This window comes from Ascidia mentula, chromosome 7, assembly GCF_947561715.1.
Source record: "Ascidia mentula chromosome 7, kaAscMent1.1, whole genome shotgun sequence".
Classification (NCBI taxonomy): domain Eukaryota; kingdom Metazoa; phylum Chordata; class Ascidiacea; order Phlebobranchia; family Ascidiidae; genus Ascidia; species Ascidia mentula.
In genome coordinates this window covers 14,390,998-14,408,030 of record NC_138572.1, presented here as the reverse complement: position 1 = coordinate 14,408,030, position 17,033 = coordinate 14,390,998, and the positions used below count along the sequence as shown (strand labels likewise).

General features: G+C 37.7%; 2 long non-coding RNA genes across 2 annotated transcripts in view; both read left to right on the top strand.

Annotated features, from left to right (window-relative positions):
- LOC145908053 (uncharacterized) overlaps window positions 1-17,033 on the top strand; it is a 60,578-nt gene that overhangs the window by 17,590 nt on the left and 25,955 nt on the right. The gene's annotated exons all lie outside the window — the stretch shown is intronic.
- LOC145909214 (uncharacterized) lies at window positions 15,977-16,579 on the top strand. Its single transcript, XR_014403120.1, has 3 exons — window positions 15,977-16,124; window positions 16,333-16,488; window positions 16,540-16,579. It is a non-coding gene; the product is annotated as an uncharacterized LOC145909214 (long non-coding RNA).

The window sequence follows — 17,033 nt, the reverse complement described above, 5'->3', positions numbered from 1 at the left end:
GGCATGGTTCGTAAAACCGTTGTGTTCACACATGATGACCTTCAAAAAGTAGGTTTAGAAGATGTAAAAGTACAGGATGTAGTGTTCAAAATGGCAAAGTTCTCCTGGCTTCCCAGTCGTAGAGTCTTTGATGGGAGTGATGTTCTCTTCTACTACCTTCATCAAGTTCTGCAGGAAATGTTTGGTGCATACTACATTTCTATGTTCATGTCAGATGAAGAATTTGATCAAATAGTGGACGATTTGATTAATGAACCCCATTGGGCAATGGTTCGTCGTTTTGTGTGTGGCCTTTTGCTCGGACACAAACCAGGTATGTGCAGCGCATTGGAAAGTTTGTGCTTTAATGAACTTTATTTTTATTTTATAATTTTCAATCTAAGCCTCTGGAAGTGGACATAGTGAAACCAGTTCGGAATCTGATCCTGTCAATAGTGCTGTCAGCGGTATGACAATTTCCAAGATGCATAAAATCCGTCAGTACTATATTTATTTGGTATTTGTGTATTAAAAATGTGTTTCTGTTATCTTTTTTGCTGACAAAACTTTGCTGTTTACTTAGCAACAAACTTGAATGTATTTGAAAGAAAAAGAAAGATATATTATATGCTATACTATATATTGTGACTCATTGTTTTACAGCTTGCAGAGGAGGTTTGGCTTCAACAAATGTAAAATCTTCTTCATCCAAAACATTAGATGGCGCAACAACTTCCAAGGCCCAACATTCAAAACAGTCGTCGGAAAATGGTGGTAAATGTTTTCAAAGCAGAAAACTGTTTGAGTGAAACATAACATATCAATAATTCTTCCTTTTTGAAACTGTTTAAGGCATATGCCGTAGCATGCAATTTCACATCAATGCTAACAAACCACAGGTATAATTGGCTTTTTTGGATGGAATTTGTCTATGTTGCAATTTTTTGTGCACACCACTTAAAAAGCCCTTGCAGGTTGAGAACCACTGGAACAATTATTTAAAATTTTACTAGAATTTCAGCAAATGTTTGTTCTATGTTTCATCAAGGCACGTAAGCAGATGGTATCCCAGTATATCTTGTTTCAGCTTTGTGATACATATGTTTCTACAGCTGGTGAAACCTCCACTGCTGCAACTAAAATTGAGGCAACCAGAATACATCAAATAGATGGTGGTGAGCTGGGACATGAAACATGTAAGTTCTGCCCTATATACACACGGTGTTTACCTGATTTTTAGTGCAACTACCAAAGTATACCATTTTTTTAACACAAACTGAAGAGTAATGTTGCATCCATGCATGTTGTGAATTTTACTTTACTAAAGTCTACAAAGAAATACAAAAAGAATGATATACGATATATGCTATGCTATATATTTCAACACGCTGTTTTAAAGTTTGCAGGGATGGTTTGGCTTCAAAAAATATTGAATCGTCTTCATCCAAAACATTAGGACGCGCAACAACTTCCAAGGCCCAACATTCAAAACAGTCGCTGGAAAATGGTGGGAAATGTTTTCGAAGCAGATAACTGTTGGAGTGAAACATAACCAACAACAATGCTTCTGTTTTTAAAAGGGCTCCACAAGATTTGACAGTGTATTATGTGTTACAGCATTATGCTTGACTTGATAAACTCAGTATTTTTGGTTAGTTTCTTCCAATTCGTCAGTGACATCGCAGCCAATTTGGGTGTTTTTATTTTGTTGAACTCCTATACCTTGGCTGGTAGAACTATGGTTCCTAATGACCAGGGTTATGAGTTCAAACTCCAGTGCTTTTTCGTATCTTGAGCTGTCAGGAAAAGAAGCTTTACCAGTCTTGGCTGTGATGCCGCTGTTGTGTAACGTTTTAGTGCTGTAAGCATGTCACAGAAGTTCAATCCATTTGGTGTGTTAATCTAAACAATTATGTATTGTTCATGTAAAAATATGTCAGTGTGCCCCCTAGTGTAAAAGCTAGCCCAGTGCCACAGTCTACAGCTGCACTGATAAGACCTCATAGGTCGAAACAGTACATGTACTCCCTGTGCGCAGCTCTCAATTATTATGACTTTTTTAAACATTTTGCTGTTGCTGTACTTGAAACAGTCAGTAAGCATATTCATATGGCTCCCAAAATGCCACTTTTTTGTTTGCTCTTGAAATGGACTCCTGGTGTGGTTTACAGCAGTGATTGCCCTATGAATACAGCATAGCTGAATTAAATCCCCATTTCCCAGTAGAGCAGGATGCACAACTCAAAGAGAAATGTATTTTTATAAAGTTAAAACCTGTTTGCAAAGCCACTTCAAAAACCATATGACATTTGTGTTGTACATCCCTGCTGTAAAGTCCAACTGGCGAACTCCCACAGACAGAGCAGTGGCCTAGAATGCCCAGGTCCAGCTGTAACCTAATTTATTTATTGTCAAAATTATCAAGTAAGGCCCTTGCATTGGGTTAACCCTTATGGTGTACATAAGTGCCATTAAATTGCTGTTATCACCTTGATTGTTTTTTACAGGTGATGGAAGTGGTTCCAGTCCAAAAACCTTGCCATCAACCTCAGTCAAGACTGACTCCAGTGATCCAGCATCCTCCACACTTTTCCGATTTCAGTTGTCAACGTTTGCACCGGTTTATTTTGTAGTACTGTACTAGTTCCTTTGTAGCCGTGACTTACCTTAATATCGAAATGTTGAAAGTCTTTGTTGCTTGCACAAAGGACAACCGGTGACTGCAGCAAATTGGTCAACATACTCATCAAATGTTTGATCACAAAAGTATGTTAGTTTTTCATCCTTTAATATATTGTGTTTGTCCAAGTCAAAAGAAACGTTCCCATTTCACAGACATCCTTAACAGAGAATGTTTAACAGAGAATTGGCCTCAAAATTCCTCAATCACTCCTCAGGAACCCCAGCATAAAAACCTTGATTTCTTCTGCGTTTAACACGACAAGTTTGATGCAAGATTCAGTCAGAGTCTGATGAAGAGCCGCTTCCAAATATTTCATCCTCGTCAGCGTGTCCTTCAGATGCAGCCCCTTCCTCATCAGCTGATGACTCTTCTTGTTCCTGACCAGGAGCTTCTTCCTCTTCAGGAACAAAAGCATGGTAGTCAGTTACATTAAAAACATTTTTCTTTTTTCTCGTCTAAACATAAGAAAATCATTCTGCTGTAGTAATTGTAACCAGCAAGCAAAGTAATACAAGGCATTTAGGTGCAAAAAGCTGGGACAAACAAACTATTGCCAAGGGGCATCTCTAAAATACGCGAACCACGCGAACCACGCGAACCACGCGAACCACGCGAACCACGCGAACCACGCGAACCTCGCAAACGACACGTTAACGAAAACTAATAAATTATGTCATATTATTGTGTTTGTAAAACAAATTCGAAAACAAGGAACGACCACCGACCCAAGGTACAGTAACGAATAAATAGCAAATGTTTTGTGAGTTCAACTCAAACATAGAAATTTCATAAAGGGTTGAGAGGTTCGCGTATTTTAGACAGAATTTGGTTTGCGTGGGTAACTTAGTTACAATACCAAAAGAGGTTCTCGTATTTAGAGAGAATTTGGTTAGCGTGGATAACTTAGTTACAATACCAAGAGAGGTTCGCGTATTTTAGAGAGAATTTGGTTAGCGTGGGTAACGTAGTTACAATACCAAGAGAGGTTCGCGTATTTTAGAGAGAATTTGGTTAGCTTGGGTAACTTAGTTACAATACCAAGAGAGGTTCGCGTATTTTAGAGAGAATTTGGTTAGCGTGGGTAACTTAGTTACAATACCAAGAGAGGTTCGCGTATTTTAGAGAGAATTTGGTTAGCGTGGGTAACTTGGTTACAATACCAAGAGAGGTTCGCGTATTTTAGAGAGAATTTGGTTAGCGTGGGTAACTTCGTTACAATACCAAGAGAGGTTCGCGTATTTTAGAGAGAATTTGGTTAGCGTGGGTAACTTGGTTACAATACCAAGAGAGGTTCGCGTATTTTAGAGAGAATTTGGTTAGCGTGGGTAACTTAGTTACAATACCAAGAGGGGTTCGCGTGGGTAACTTAGTTACAATACCAAGAGAGATTCGCGTATTTTAGAGAGAATTTGGTTAGCGTGGGTAACTTAGTTACAATACCAAGAGAGGTTCGCGTATTTTAGAGAGAATTTGGTTAGCGTGGGTAACTTAGTTACAATACCAAGAGAGGTTCGCGTATTTTAGAGAGAATTTGGTTAGCGTGGGTAACTTAGTTACAATACCAAGAGAGGTTCGCGTATTTTAGAGAGAATTTGGTTAGCTTGGGTAACTTAGTTACAATACCAAGAGAGGTTCGCGTATTTTAGAGAGAATTTGGTTAGCGTGGGTAACTTAGTTACAATACCAAGAGAGGTTCGCGTATTTTAGAGAGAATTTGGTTAGCGTGGGTAACTTAGTTACACCAAAAGAGGTTCGCGTATTTTAGAGAGAACTTGGTTAGCGTAAATAATTTAGTTACAATACCAAGAGAGGTTGTGTGTTTAAGAAGAAGTAGGTCAGTGTGTGTAAAAAACGCATATTCCTTGAGTAAGTACACATCTTAAAATAGCGTTTTTGTTGCAAGATATATTGAAACACTTGGTAATTCCGAGCATTGATGTTCACTTGGAACGCAACTCCTAGAGATTGCAATGACATAGATTTAACATGATTCCTAAACCATTTGAGAAGACGATACAAATGTAATCATATGCCAAAAAATGTGTTTATTACAATATATTTACAGGTTATAGTATCAAGAATTTGCCAGGAATTGAAAAAAATTTTTCAAAAGAATTCAGACAAGAAGTTTGTAAATAAAGGCAGTGCAGTATGTGGTTGTGTGCACACTGCAAAATTAATTGTTTAACAGATTGCATTCAGTGCGATGAATGCCATAAGTGGGTGCATTTCAGTTGTCTTCCAATTAGCAGCTATCAAAAAGAAAAGTGGTCCAACCCACAGTTTAAGTTTTATTGCAGACATTGCTGCTTCCATGAGGGTTGTTTCAGCTACAGGAAGGCTTTAGAAAGGCTCTCGTTAGCAGTTTTGAACGAGACCACACAATGTATGCATGTTGCTCAGGAAATCATGCTCCTATTAGCATATGAGCCAGACATGCCAGAAAAAATAAAATCAAATGAGGAGATTGATGCAGTCAGTTTACAGATATTGAAAAATTTTTGTCCCCAAACACTGCAACAGTACACACCACTGTCAACTTTAGGAGATGGTAATTGTTTTTATCGCTCCTTATCATGCATGCTGTATGGTTCTGAAAAACACCACCTTCTAATCAGATATTACACTGCTCTGGAAATTCTTGAAAACCGAAGGTACTACGACACCAATCACCTGTTATTTGAAGATGAAATCCAAGACTCCAGAATTATAACACCATCCTACACCGAAATTTTCCACAGTGCTGCGAAAGTTGGGGGATTTGCTGATTTTATCATTCTTTATGCAGCAAGCTCAGCAATGGGCATAACATTTAACTCATTCATGCCCAGCATTGGACCACAAGACATAAGAAGTTCGGCTTACACCAGGAAAATAAAAGGCCATGGTTCATCTTTTACTACATCGAAGGGAACAATCATGTGGACTTGCACTCAATTTTCCGACTATACTTTCAATCCAAACCACTTCATATTTTTAAGTCCAGTGAATGATTTAGATGAAATGGCACCAATTGTAATAGCAGGTAGTTCAGATTCAGATGAGTTGGACATGTATATTTCACATGATAGCAAAAGTTCAGCTTCAGCATCCCAAGAAACCTGTAAGGACACATTATATCAATCTTCACAGAAAGAAAGTATGACAAATTCATTACCTGAAGATAGTAAAACTTCATTCAAATCAGATTGTTCAGATGACTCTATAAATGAAAACATGAATGCAGATATTTCACAGTTTAAACCATTACCTAACAAAATGTTTATGTCTGCAAAAGAAAAAATTTACACAATAAAGAAATTTATTTGCAAGCCTTTACAAAATGTGCCGCCAGGAAAGAAAGAAAATGTATGGTTTGTAGTAAATAATGAAGAAAACATGAAAAAAAGGAAAAATAAACAAAATTCTGAATACATTGACGACTGCGGGGCGTGGCTACTTGGTTCTATTTCTCACCTGTACTTTGTCAAGAAAACAATGAAAGCAATATACAAAAGAAAAGGAATATTTTGTGAAAAAAATAGATATGATGGGCAAACAATATTTACAGAAATTAAACCACAACCACTGGAAGAAGAACTAATAGCAGTCATAAGCTACTATTCACAGCTAAAAAAAGACAGCAAGTACAAACGAAAAATCACGTGGCTGGATGAGAACAAGATTGCTATCTATGAATACAAAGGTACTTTTCCTGGGCACATGAAGCATGGAAATTCAAACACAGTTGAAACAAGGTACATTAGGACAGAAACTCAAACAAAACATAAACTCAAATCATATCTTCAACATCTTCCTCCCAAAAAGGCATACATCAAAGCCATGAAAATGGAAACAAATTACAGCAATATAGCATCTATGCCAAGAAATCTGCAACAGCTCCACAATATTAAATACAACTCAAAGAAATCCGCTCCTACACCACACATAGGAAATGCTGCAGATGAATATTTGCATGTAACCAACATGATTCAACTGCATCCATTTGTTCAGGAGGTCAAGTATTCTAAAAAACAAGCATTTTCATCTATTTTGTATACACAACAACAACTCACAGATATTAAACGCTTTTGCTTTTCTGGAAATACAATTCTCGGGATTGATAAAACATACAATCTTGGAAAAATCTATTTAACAGCGTTTGTATTTAAGAACCTAAGCATTTTGTCAACAAAAACAAAACAGCATCCAATTTTTTTCGGGCCTATGTATCTTCACCTGCAATCGACAATAACCAGTTACTCATCATTTTTTTCACACTTGCAACCTTTGCTTGGCAGTGCTCATTAGTTGACCTTCGGCAGTGATGATGAAACTGCAATCCATAAGTCATTTTTGGATACCTTTTCAGCATCAAGACATGTTTTGTGCCTAAATCATGTAAAGCAAAACTTAACAAAACACCTCAGAGACAGAATTGGACTAAATTCAAAGAATAGGAAAGCATTGGAGGGACTTACCATGTCTGTTCTGAATTCTGCTGATGAAACAGAGTTTATAAACAAGGCTGATAAAGCTGTCGATTTTTGCCAAGCTCATTGTCCTAAAGCTGTCACTTATGTACAAAATCGGATTCTGCGAACTCTGAAAAATAATGTTTGGCCATTTATCAAAGAAAGGGGAAAAGCATGGACTAATAACAACAATGAATCAGCCAACAATGTACTAAAAGTTACAGCAGATTGGAAAAAAACACAACTTACCTGATCTTATTGACCTCATTTTTGATCTAGTTACCACAATGTATGCCGATGTGAAACGAGCAATTTGTGGAACTGGACCTTATGTTCTTGATCCAACATACAAATCCTTTCAGAAATCAATTGATAATTGGACATCAATGACTTCTTTACAAAAGAACAAGCATTGTGACAACTTTTTTAAGTACGTGCCAAAGGAAAAAAGCAACATCATTACATCTTCTGATGGCCAATTTGTAACCAAACAACCACCAGCTCGTATTGGGAAAAAATCTGGTCAAAAAAAGTCACGGAAATAAATCAACAATGAAAATCAGCGGACTTGTGTTTGAGTTTAAACCAAGTAATTTAAATACGCCTGTATGTGCTCTTCAGTTGATGTGCATCCTAAACCATTAAAATAAATATAAGCTTCATTTCTTTGCAAGACTGAAACTGTGTTGTTTACTGCAAATGTTGAACTATGAAAAATATTATAAACAACTATTTTTGTATTCGCAGAAACTGATGAGGGTTTTATGTAAGTCCAACGAACTCATAATTGTCAAATGCTGCATAGGCAAAATTGATTCTTCTGGTATTTTTAATAAACTTGCTCACATTAAACAGAGGCATTATGCTAACACAATTAGGTATATACTCAAACTGAAATTTAACAATAACATAATTTGTTGGTTTTCATCAACGAGTTGTTCGCGTTCTAAGCTAAACAAGTTCTCTCTAACATACGAGAACCTCTCTTGGTATTGTAACTAAGTTACCCACGCTAACCAAATTCTCTCTAAAATACGCGAACCTCTCTCGGTATTGTCACCAAGTTACCCACGCTAACCAAATTCTGTCTAAAATACGCGAACCTCTAACCCCTTTATAAAATTTCTATGTTTAAGTTGAACTCACAGAAAATTTGCTATTTATTCGTTACTGTACCTTGGGTCGGTGGTCATTCCTTGTTTTTTTAATTTGTTTTGCAAACACAATAATATGACATAATTTATTAGTTTTCGTTAACGTGTCGTTCGCGTGGTTCGCGTGGTTCGCGTATTTTAGAGATGCCCTCCTGGCCATACAGCTGTTGATATGTTTTGTTGTCAGTTATTTTGTTACTGATATAAACCTGTAATTTGATAGTCAGTGGTCTAGGAAACAGTAACTGTTATGCGTTTAAACCACGCTTTTCGTGAGTTCGTTATTCGCTTACTTTTGGCCAGCTAAGATTAATTCTAAAACTTTCTTTTACACAGACTAAGCTCAGTAAACTGTTTTACAAACTATAAGTTACAACGTATTGCTAACCATCAAAATGTATTTACAGAGCCTCAAGGTTATTTCGATAAAATTGAGTTTTGACGTTAAAATGACATTATAAATCGAGATCAATTAAAGAATAATGCGGAATTAAATTTACGAGACAAAGAGCTACAGTTTATCACATACGAGCAATTGTCACAAAACGATACAACTGACTTGCATTTGCCAGCTGGCTGCCACTGCCTCCGCTGTCTTATTGCCAGCGGCAGTTTTATAAAGGCAGCGTGATTGCGTGGTATCACGCTATGAAAAAAATGGACAAAAACGATACGTAATAGTTCAATTACACTGGAAGCGTGGTGGAAGTAATTAAAGCAAAATACACATTCATGTCGAAGATTGACGGGAAAATTAGTCATTCGCAAACACAATTTAACGATATAATAAGCTTTTCTTAAACAATTAGTCAGATCAAAAGTGACATATACTATTAATACTTAACGTTGTCTGAGAACGAAAAACATTGTCTGACACGAAAGCGTAATTACATACAGGAAATTTGAGATAAACCGTTCCAATTTTGAACTACCGTTTCCCTAATTTACCATCGGATCTTAAATCAAACGTATTCAGCTTTAACCCCTAATTAGAGCCCAAATTGTCATTCATGTGAGTTATGACATCAGTCATACGTAACAGTAACCGCAAGTAAGTTATATCTGAAGTATAACCGATGTTTTATTTCCTGAGTTTTGGTGCGAAACATAAGCCTCCTATATGCTGCTGTTGTGGGAACGTCATAAGCTCTTTGGAAAATCAAATCTGATCAATGATCAGTATGACGCGTTTTGACATTTGAAGGTAAATTAAGCGCAATTAATTCAGTACGTTTTTTTGAAAATCCCAGTTTTATCAATTGCGCCGCATAGTGTTAGTATGTCTGCACGACAGTGACAGCAGGGAATAAACAAGGTTAAAGGTATTGTTTACTTTCTTGAGCGTCAGTGGCAGTATTTGTGACTTTTGAAAACAGTTTTTTGATTTTGTAATATGTAACTGTGTTTCTGAAATCTCTGGAACACCAATTGGCACTGGTGCACTAATTTTTAGCATCAATTATAACGAGGGCATTTTGCTTCAAAAAGACAAAGATCGAATTAACTCAACAATTCTCCGAAATAAAAAAAATATTAGCGTTGCTAGTCACAAACTATATGGGAGACACATGAAGTAAAAAAACTGATATGGACAATAAACAAAAAAAAAGGCATGGGAGTTCAAAATTGAAAAACTTGTTTGGACAAGTAAGAACAAGCATGGCTCTTCACAGTGTTGAAATGCTACCTTGTCATGCAATAGAAGGAAACCTGTTTACAGTGTAAGAAAATGTCTTAATGTAAGAGTATACTGCCTGGTTAATAGTATGACAGTGAGTTCAGACCTTAACATTGGTTTGATTTTCCATGTCTTGCTCAGACTTTTGGAAAAAGTGTCTTTGATGGCTGAAGTGCTGTGGTGAACCTAACCCATTATTTACATGGGTTATATTTAGCGTGTCCTGCACCTGTGGTTTTAAGTTGTGTTACACATGTCCCGCCAGTTCGGATTAGCCATTTTTACTACAAATAAAAATGCAAGAAAATTAGTATGCTTCACTGCCTTTATTAACAGTTTGGGAAACAAAACGATTGTTATGCTGTCCTGTATTTGCGCCTAAAAACTACGAAGAAAACACTGTCCCCTCTTTGTCTGATTGGCACTCATTAAAAAGTTTGGGCGTCCCTAGTATTGTCTAAACTGTACGAAAGCTACATATAAGTTTATTTTTGCAGTCGAAGTTATTTTTTAAGTACCGATAATAGGCTGGATGAGAAGAGCAGATCCCATTCAGTACGTGTTTTATTCAGTACATTTAATGAGTTGGATACCAAAATATTTTCGGTTTGTTTGTTTGTTTGATATTATGCCGCAACGTTTGATGAATATTCTGTTTCGGCCGAATAAAAAAACCTACGATGTTTCGGTGCATCACTGATCATAACGAGATAGAGGATAATAGTAGGATACGGTGACCTTCCACTGCTTACTAATGGTTATATGTGTAGAAAACGCACGTTTCAATATATCTTACAATCAAATACTTGGCTACTATTTTATTACAAACGTTAGTCCTGTTTGTTTTTAGTCGAACGTGTGAAAAAGTTGTTGAAGAAACTTTCCGAATTCCTCCAAGAAGGGGATGAACATGGACCGGCTTTATTTGGAGAGAAGTTACGAGGTTAATGTTTATTTCCAGTTTAATGTGTGAGTGCAAACAGCTATTGCGTCAAAATTAACATTACGATGTCACACTCCCGTTATCTCCATCGATCTCCAAGTGAATGAAACATTTTTTGGTCTGAGTTAAAAGTTTTAAAGAAATGAAGCATATTTTTGTGGGATCAAGTTTATAGATCCGATTAAATTTGTCCGAAAAAAAAGCCTTGTTTAAATCCAATTAAAAGTGAAGAAATCTTGTTTAAAGTTTGCGATGTAAAGTTTCAGTGATTTAATAAAACTTAAAAACCGCTATGTTTCTTTCAATAAAATTTTGGACTCTGAACGCCCGGCCTGCTGGAGCTAAGCCTCGCAAACGGTGTATCTCATTTAACAACAACAACAATTCCGAACCACGGTATATAGACGTAACAGAGACAACGACACTGCTGTATTCAATTTCGGTGTCGGGTTATATCTGCTTGAGCACCTTGTACCTGTAGATGCTGAAGCCTTTCTTTCGCTTACGTCTTCGCTTTTCACGTTTCCTTAGTTCAGCTGGTTAACTTGAAGCGCCCACAATTAACATTCATACTTAACTTAATCTTCTAAAAAGATAGTTAAAACAAATTTACAGCCACAAATTACCACTTCACGCTGCCACGTTGCAAACGACATGAAATGAGCATTAAAACCAGTTAACTATGGCTCTCGAAATGAAGTGTTACGCATAGTGGAGATTTAACATACCCCCACCCAAATGCGTGACAAGGAAATACATTTCGCAACATAAACATCGAACGTTCAACAACGAAATAATGAAATTGTGCAGCACATGTTGCTATTCGTGGCGATAATCAAATAAGTTTTGCGAACGGACGTGCAATGAACGTGGAGAAAGAAAAAAACTTGTTCCTATTTCAGATTTCGTCGTAGATTTACAGAAAGTTGACAAACTATCAAGGGATAAAATCGCCCTCTCTTGTCCTGGGGATTTGTATTTGACGGGAATCCAACTGGAGATTTCGGATGTTGTGGCTCTCGCGGATTTTCTCCTTCGGATTCGAAAACCCGGTTTGATTCTGGGCTTGAGAGATTGTCATCTGAATTCCCAAACTGTCAACATTATTTGTGAAGCAATTACGAGGTTGGAACACAAGGTTTGTTGTTATGTGAATAAAAATGTGTTGAACCAAATACTGACATGCCCATGATGGCGCGGTCGCAATGAGTCTGTGGAAGGCTAAAGGCGCATTGGCTATAAATTGCTCTAATAAATCGACGAAAGTGCTGGCGACAGGGGGGATGAAGTCAGTTATCTTTGAATTTAGCATAGCGGCCTCGGCTAAATGAGACACTTTGATTTCATTCGATAGTAGAATTGGTATAAGATTGTTGCTTTCCAAAAGAAAAGCTTGTAACTCAGTTTGTACGTATATTTGTCGACGAAAGTCGGACCACCTCTAAGCCGTGTTTACAATGGGGGTGTGCGCATAATGTATTCGGCTGAGCCTCTGTGATTTTTAATACTTTTTAAGAAAAGTTAAACTTAAAAAAAGTAAGTTTTATAAGCTAAATACCAATTCGTATTTCTGCACGCAACCAATTTTTTTAAATATTTCGAAAGAATTAAAGCGCGTAGAATACTTTGGTCTAAACATTTCAGGCTGTCGATATTGTTTTCGCAACTTATATCGTAATACGCACATTATATTCATAAACGAATGTTAAAATATGTTTTTTTTCAAAAGTTTGATATCGTTAGAAAGGTCATCCTATGATATATAACGTGTATAAAATAACATTAAAGGGCTATAATCGTACAGCAGACGGTACACATGTTTGCGCATTGATGCAAGGCATTTCTGCAGACTTTGTGACGTAGCCTTTTGAAATTACAATATCAAATAGCCTGATGTCAACGCATTTATTTTCAAGAATACATGTTTCGCTAAAATGAAACGTCAGTTCTAAAATGAAACGGAAAACAAAATAAAAAGCTGAAAAACAAATGCTAAAACTGGCCGAGCAAGTCACTCTGACATGCAATGTCTGGTGACCTTCTTGCGTGGTGTAGCACCACGGCCGCAAGCATGCGTAGATAAAAAACGTTGTGCGTATCACGTAGTCGCAGGTAGTACCATTTTTTGTATGTTAATTCGTGCGTTTAAAATTTTTTGCCATTTGTTTTCACAAACGTCCAAATGCTCCATAGGGGGTTGTTCCAGAAACACCACAGAGTAACATGTAGCCAAATCAGGTCTTTTGTAGAACGTTGCTGGGTGATGTGCCTGAAAATGGTGGAGTAGCGCTCTTTTGTCTTCCGCTTCATCGATGTTGAATGTTCTCCACATCTGCCTATGCTTGTTCCACCTGGTGGAGAACTTATTCTTTGTTTGCCCCACGTATTTTTCACGACAAACCCTACAAATCGCCGTATATATTCCATAGCTTGCACAATCCAATTGGTCGTGAAGCTTGAATGTACCAGACGGTGTTTCAACCTCGTCTACTTCGTCGACCATGCTGTCAAAGCCTTTGAAATGTCCACATAGGCCACATTTCCGGCATGGTTTTGAACACCCTGGCCCTGTGTTTATACGGGTTGCAATAGACCTGAAAGCAGTAAGCCAGCTCCGTAGTGTCCGGGGCTTTTTAAACGTCACTTTGGCGTTTGGCTCCAATTCTTTTTCCCTTGACGATAAAGTCAAATAGCCGGGGAAGGATGTAGCCCAGTATACCGATGGATCGGCAATTTTGTTTTTTTCCTGTTCGTTCTTGGGTCCAAACCTTTCCTCCCAATTTCTCGCAATGTCAATTAGTCTTTTGGTGCTCGTTGGTGGGAATTCAGACATAGCGCACTTCCTCTGTAGCCGTTTGAGACTTGCCTGGTAGTCTTCCGGTTCTTCATTGAGACGACGCATCCTAACAGCCTCCCCATACACAATGGCTTTGAATATATGTTTGGGATGGTGTGATCTTCCATTGATAAATATTCTCCCTTCGCTTGTCGGCTTCACGAAATCCTTGGTTTTAAATCCCAGCAAGGAATCATTTGTAATCACGTGGAGAATGTCCAAAAACTCCAGTGTACTGCCTTCTTGCGTCGTATTTATTTGTCTGAAGGTTAGTATTAGTCCGTGGTCATTAAAAACTGTTTTTAACGCGTTTTTTGTGACCTCTGTTGATTTTTCCCCATACGAGAGAAAAATTATATCGTCTATGTAGCGTTTAAAAATTTCCGTTTTTTCTAATTTCCGTTTAATGCGGGTTATAATTTCATGGACGGCAATGTTTGCAACTGAGACTGAGTGGTTGTCTCCGGTTACTATTCCATCTTTTTGGACGTAGTATTGCCCCTTGTAGGTAGTAATAACATTTTTCAAGCAAAATAGTGTAAGTTCTACAATCATACCTCGACATTTTGCTGAATATTTGGCGTGTTTTCTGAGTGCGTTGTTTAGCGCTGTGATCACCAAGTCCCTGTGCAAGCTTGTATATAGTGCAGTGACATCGGCCGCAACTAGGTGGAGAGGTCTTCCGCGATGCGATTCAGGGTGTTGTTTGTGCTTCCACAATACCAACGCATGTAGGTAGTCCTTGCTGTCTCTGCAGTACTCGTCGAATACGGATTTGCAGAATGCAATGCTAATGGGCTGAAGGATGCTTTCTAAAAAGGCAGTAACTCTTGAGGTGAATATGTTACCAGCTGCCTGCAGAAGTCGTGTTGGTATGTCTTTGAGCAAGGTTTCTTTTAATTGCTGCTCGGAGAGCTTATGCGTCTTGAATAACGGGTATGCATAAGCCGCGTTGAGGTTTCCAAAATGCTTAGCTGCTGAGCCACATGTGTGTTTGTATTTCGTATCATGATATTTGATACCCGTTGTGTGGTACAAGATGTCATCGTTAACTGCTCCCTCAGAGTGCAGGTGTTTTATAATATCCTCACAGTGCAGTTTGACAGAGAGCGCATGTCTGTGAAAAGTAGCTTCATCCATGTCAAGCTTTTGGAACTTCTGCAATTCTCTCATCATGGTGTGGTCGTAATCATCAAAGTCCATAATAATTAATTTCCCATCTTTATCAGATTGACACACAACGATTTCCTGATTATGAATTGCAGTCGACAACTGTTTTAGACTTTGCCGTAAGTTGTAGGATAGGTTGTTACGTTTAGCAAAACCTTCCCTTACCTTTTCCCCTAGATTTCTAACCTTAACCGTAACGGCTTCGACGTACGCTTTTATCCTTTCAGAAAGTTGTTCTGTCGATGGTCTAGAAACTTTTTTGATTTTGAGTTTCCCAGGCAACTTGTCCCGGCATGAAGCACTTTCTTCCTCCTCATTGGAAGGGAATATACTAGCCCACTCCACCCGCCTGGTGTGGGATTGTGCCGTTCGCCATTCTTCCATTTCTACTTGGTTTGACCAAGTTGGTGTGGGTGCAAATTTAAAACCTTTTAGAAGCAATATTTTATCATCCTTTGTTAGGACTCTACTGGATTTGTTGATTATCCTTGTATCAATCTGTCGCACTAGTTCCTGTTTGCGTTGATATTTTTTTCTCCGGCGATAGCGAGCCCGAGGTTGTGAAGTCACTTGGTCGGCTGCTGCAGGCACTTGACGATTTATTTTTCTAATTTTTTTAGTGTGGGCTGCTTTTAGTTGAATCTTAATCAACACCATGAACCCAGTAACTACCTAATTTACTACAACTGCCCCATTTCGCCCTTGCAAAAGTCTACTCAATGTTCGTTAAAAATCATGTAATTGTGAAATTATTGATTTTATGCAGATGCAATCATTAAATATCAGCAACAATCCGCTTGGAGATGAAGGAGCCAAGAGTTTGGCAACTTGTTTGGATAAAGTTCAAAACCTTGATGTAGATGGATGTGGAATAACAAGTGTTGGGGCAATCGCGTTGTCGACATCAGTCAAAAAAATGCCTTACATGGTACCACTATTCAAACATATTGTGTAATGAAGTGGATTATATATTCATTGAATAAACTTATTAATTTGTGTAAAAAAAAAAGAATAAGGAAATTTTTTTCAAAACAGTGTTTTTTGCGTTTATAGATGCAAGCTATTAACTTGAACAGGAATAGAATTGATGATGTTGGTGCAGAACACATTGCTAATTGTTTGCACAACATTGTTAACTATCAACAAACTGCTGAAGATTTGAACCAAACTTTATCTGCTGTGGGAAGAAAGTTGATTGAATCAAAAGTGGAGGAGTTACAAGATCGTGTAAGTGTTTCTCATTATTGGTTTACGACCTCTTTTTTGCGTTTTTCTCACAGCATGCCCCTTTCTCTACACAATTCATTTCAAAAATTACCAATGTTTTTTTGCAGTTGACGATGGTAATCGTTGCAACTTGAACAAAAAAATTCAGCGCTAATCTAAATGTAAAATTTAATGGTTTGATTTCTATTTAACATATACATATGAATAGGACAACTATGAGCTTGTGGATTCGACTTCATCACTTGTTGGAAAAGAAGGAGGTAGATTAGAAGTTGGTGGTTGTATTGTGGAAATCCCTGAAGATGCTTTGGATCAACAAATAATTATTAAGCTGACCTCTTGTTATGGAAAGCGAAGTGCAACGGTAATTTGTTGAAATAATTTAAAAAGTACTTGATTTAAAGCCTTTTTGCAGAATCAAATAACTCCAATGCTTAAATGTGAACCAAACCATCTAAAGTTAAAAAAGGACATGTAAAAAGTAAGTTCTGCCCTGTATACACACGTTGCTCAACTGATTTTTAGTGCAAGTACTGAAGTTTACCATTTTTGTAACACAAAAATTCTTTGGTATTTATTATATCCATTGTTTTGCATAAACCTGTGGTTTTGGGCACTTAAATTAATTGTCCAATGGTATGAATATAACATTATTTCACATATGTAAACATTTTGAGAGCTGCAGACAGGGTGTACATGCACTGTTTCGCCCTATGATGTCTCATCAGTGCAGCTGTTGACTGTGGCACTGTGCTAGCTTTTGCACTAGCGGGCACACTGATTTCCACTTTGTGGTACCTTTCGGTCAACGTCGATCCGTTGGGTACCCTATACTGAGTAACAAACAACAGAGACAAACCACCGATGGTTTGGAAAAAGCTAGCACCGTGCCACAGTCAACAGCTGCAC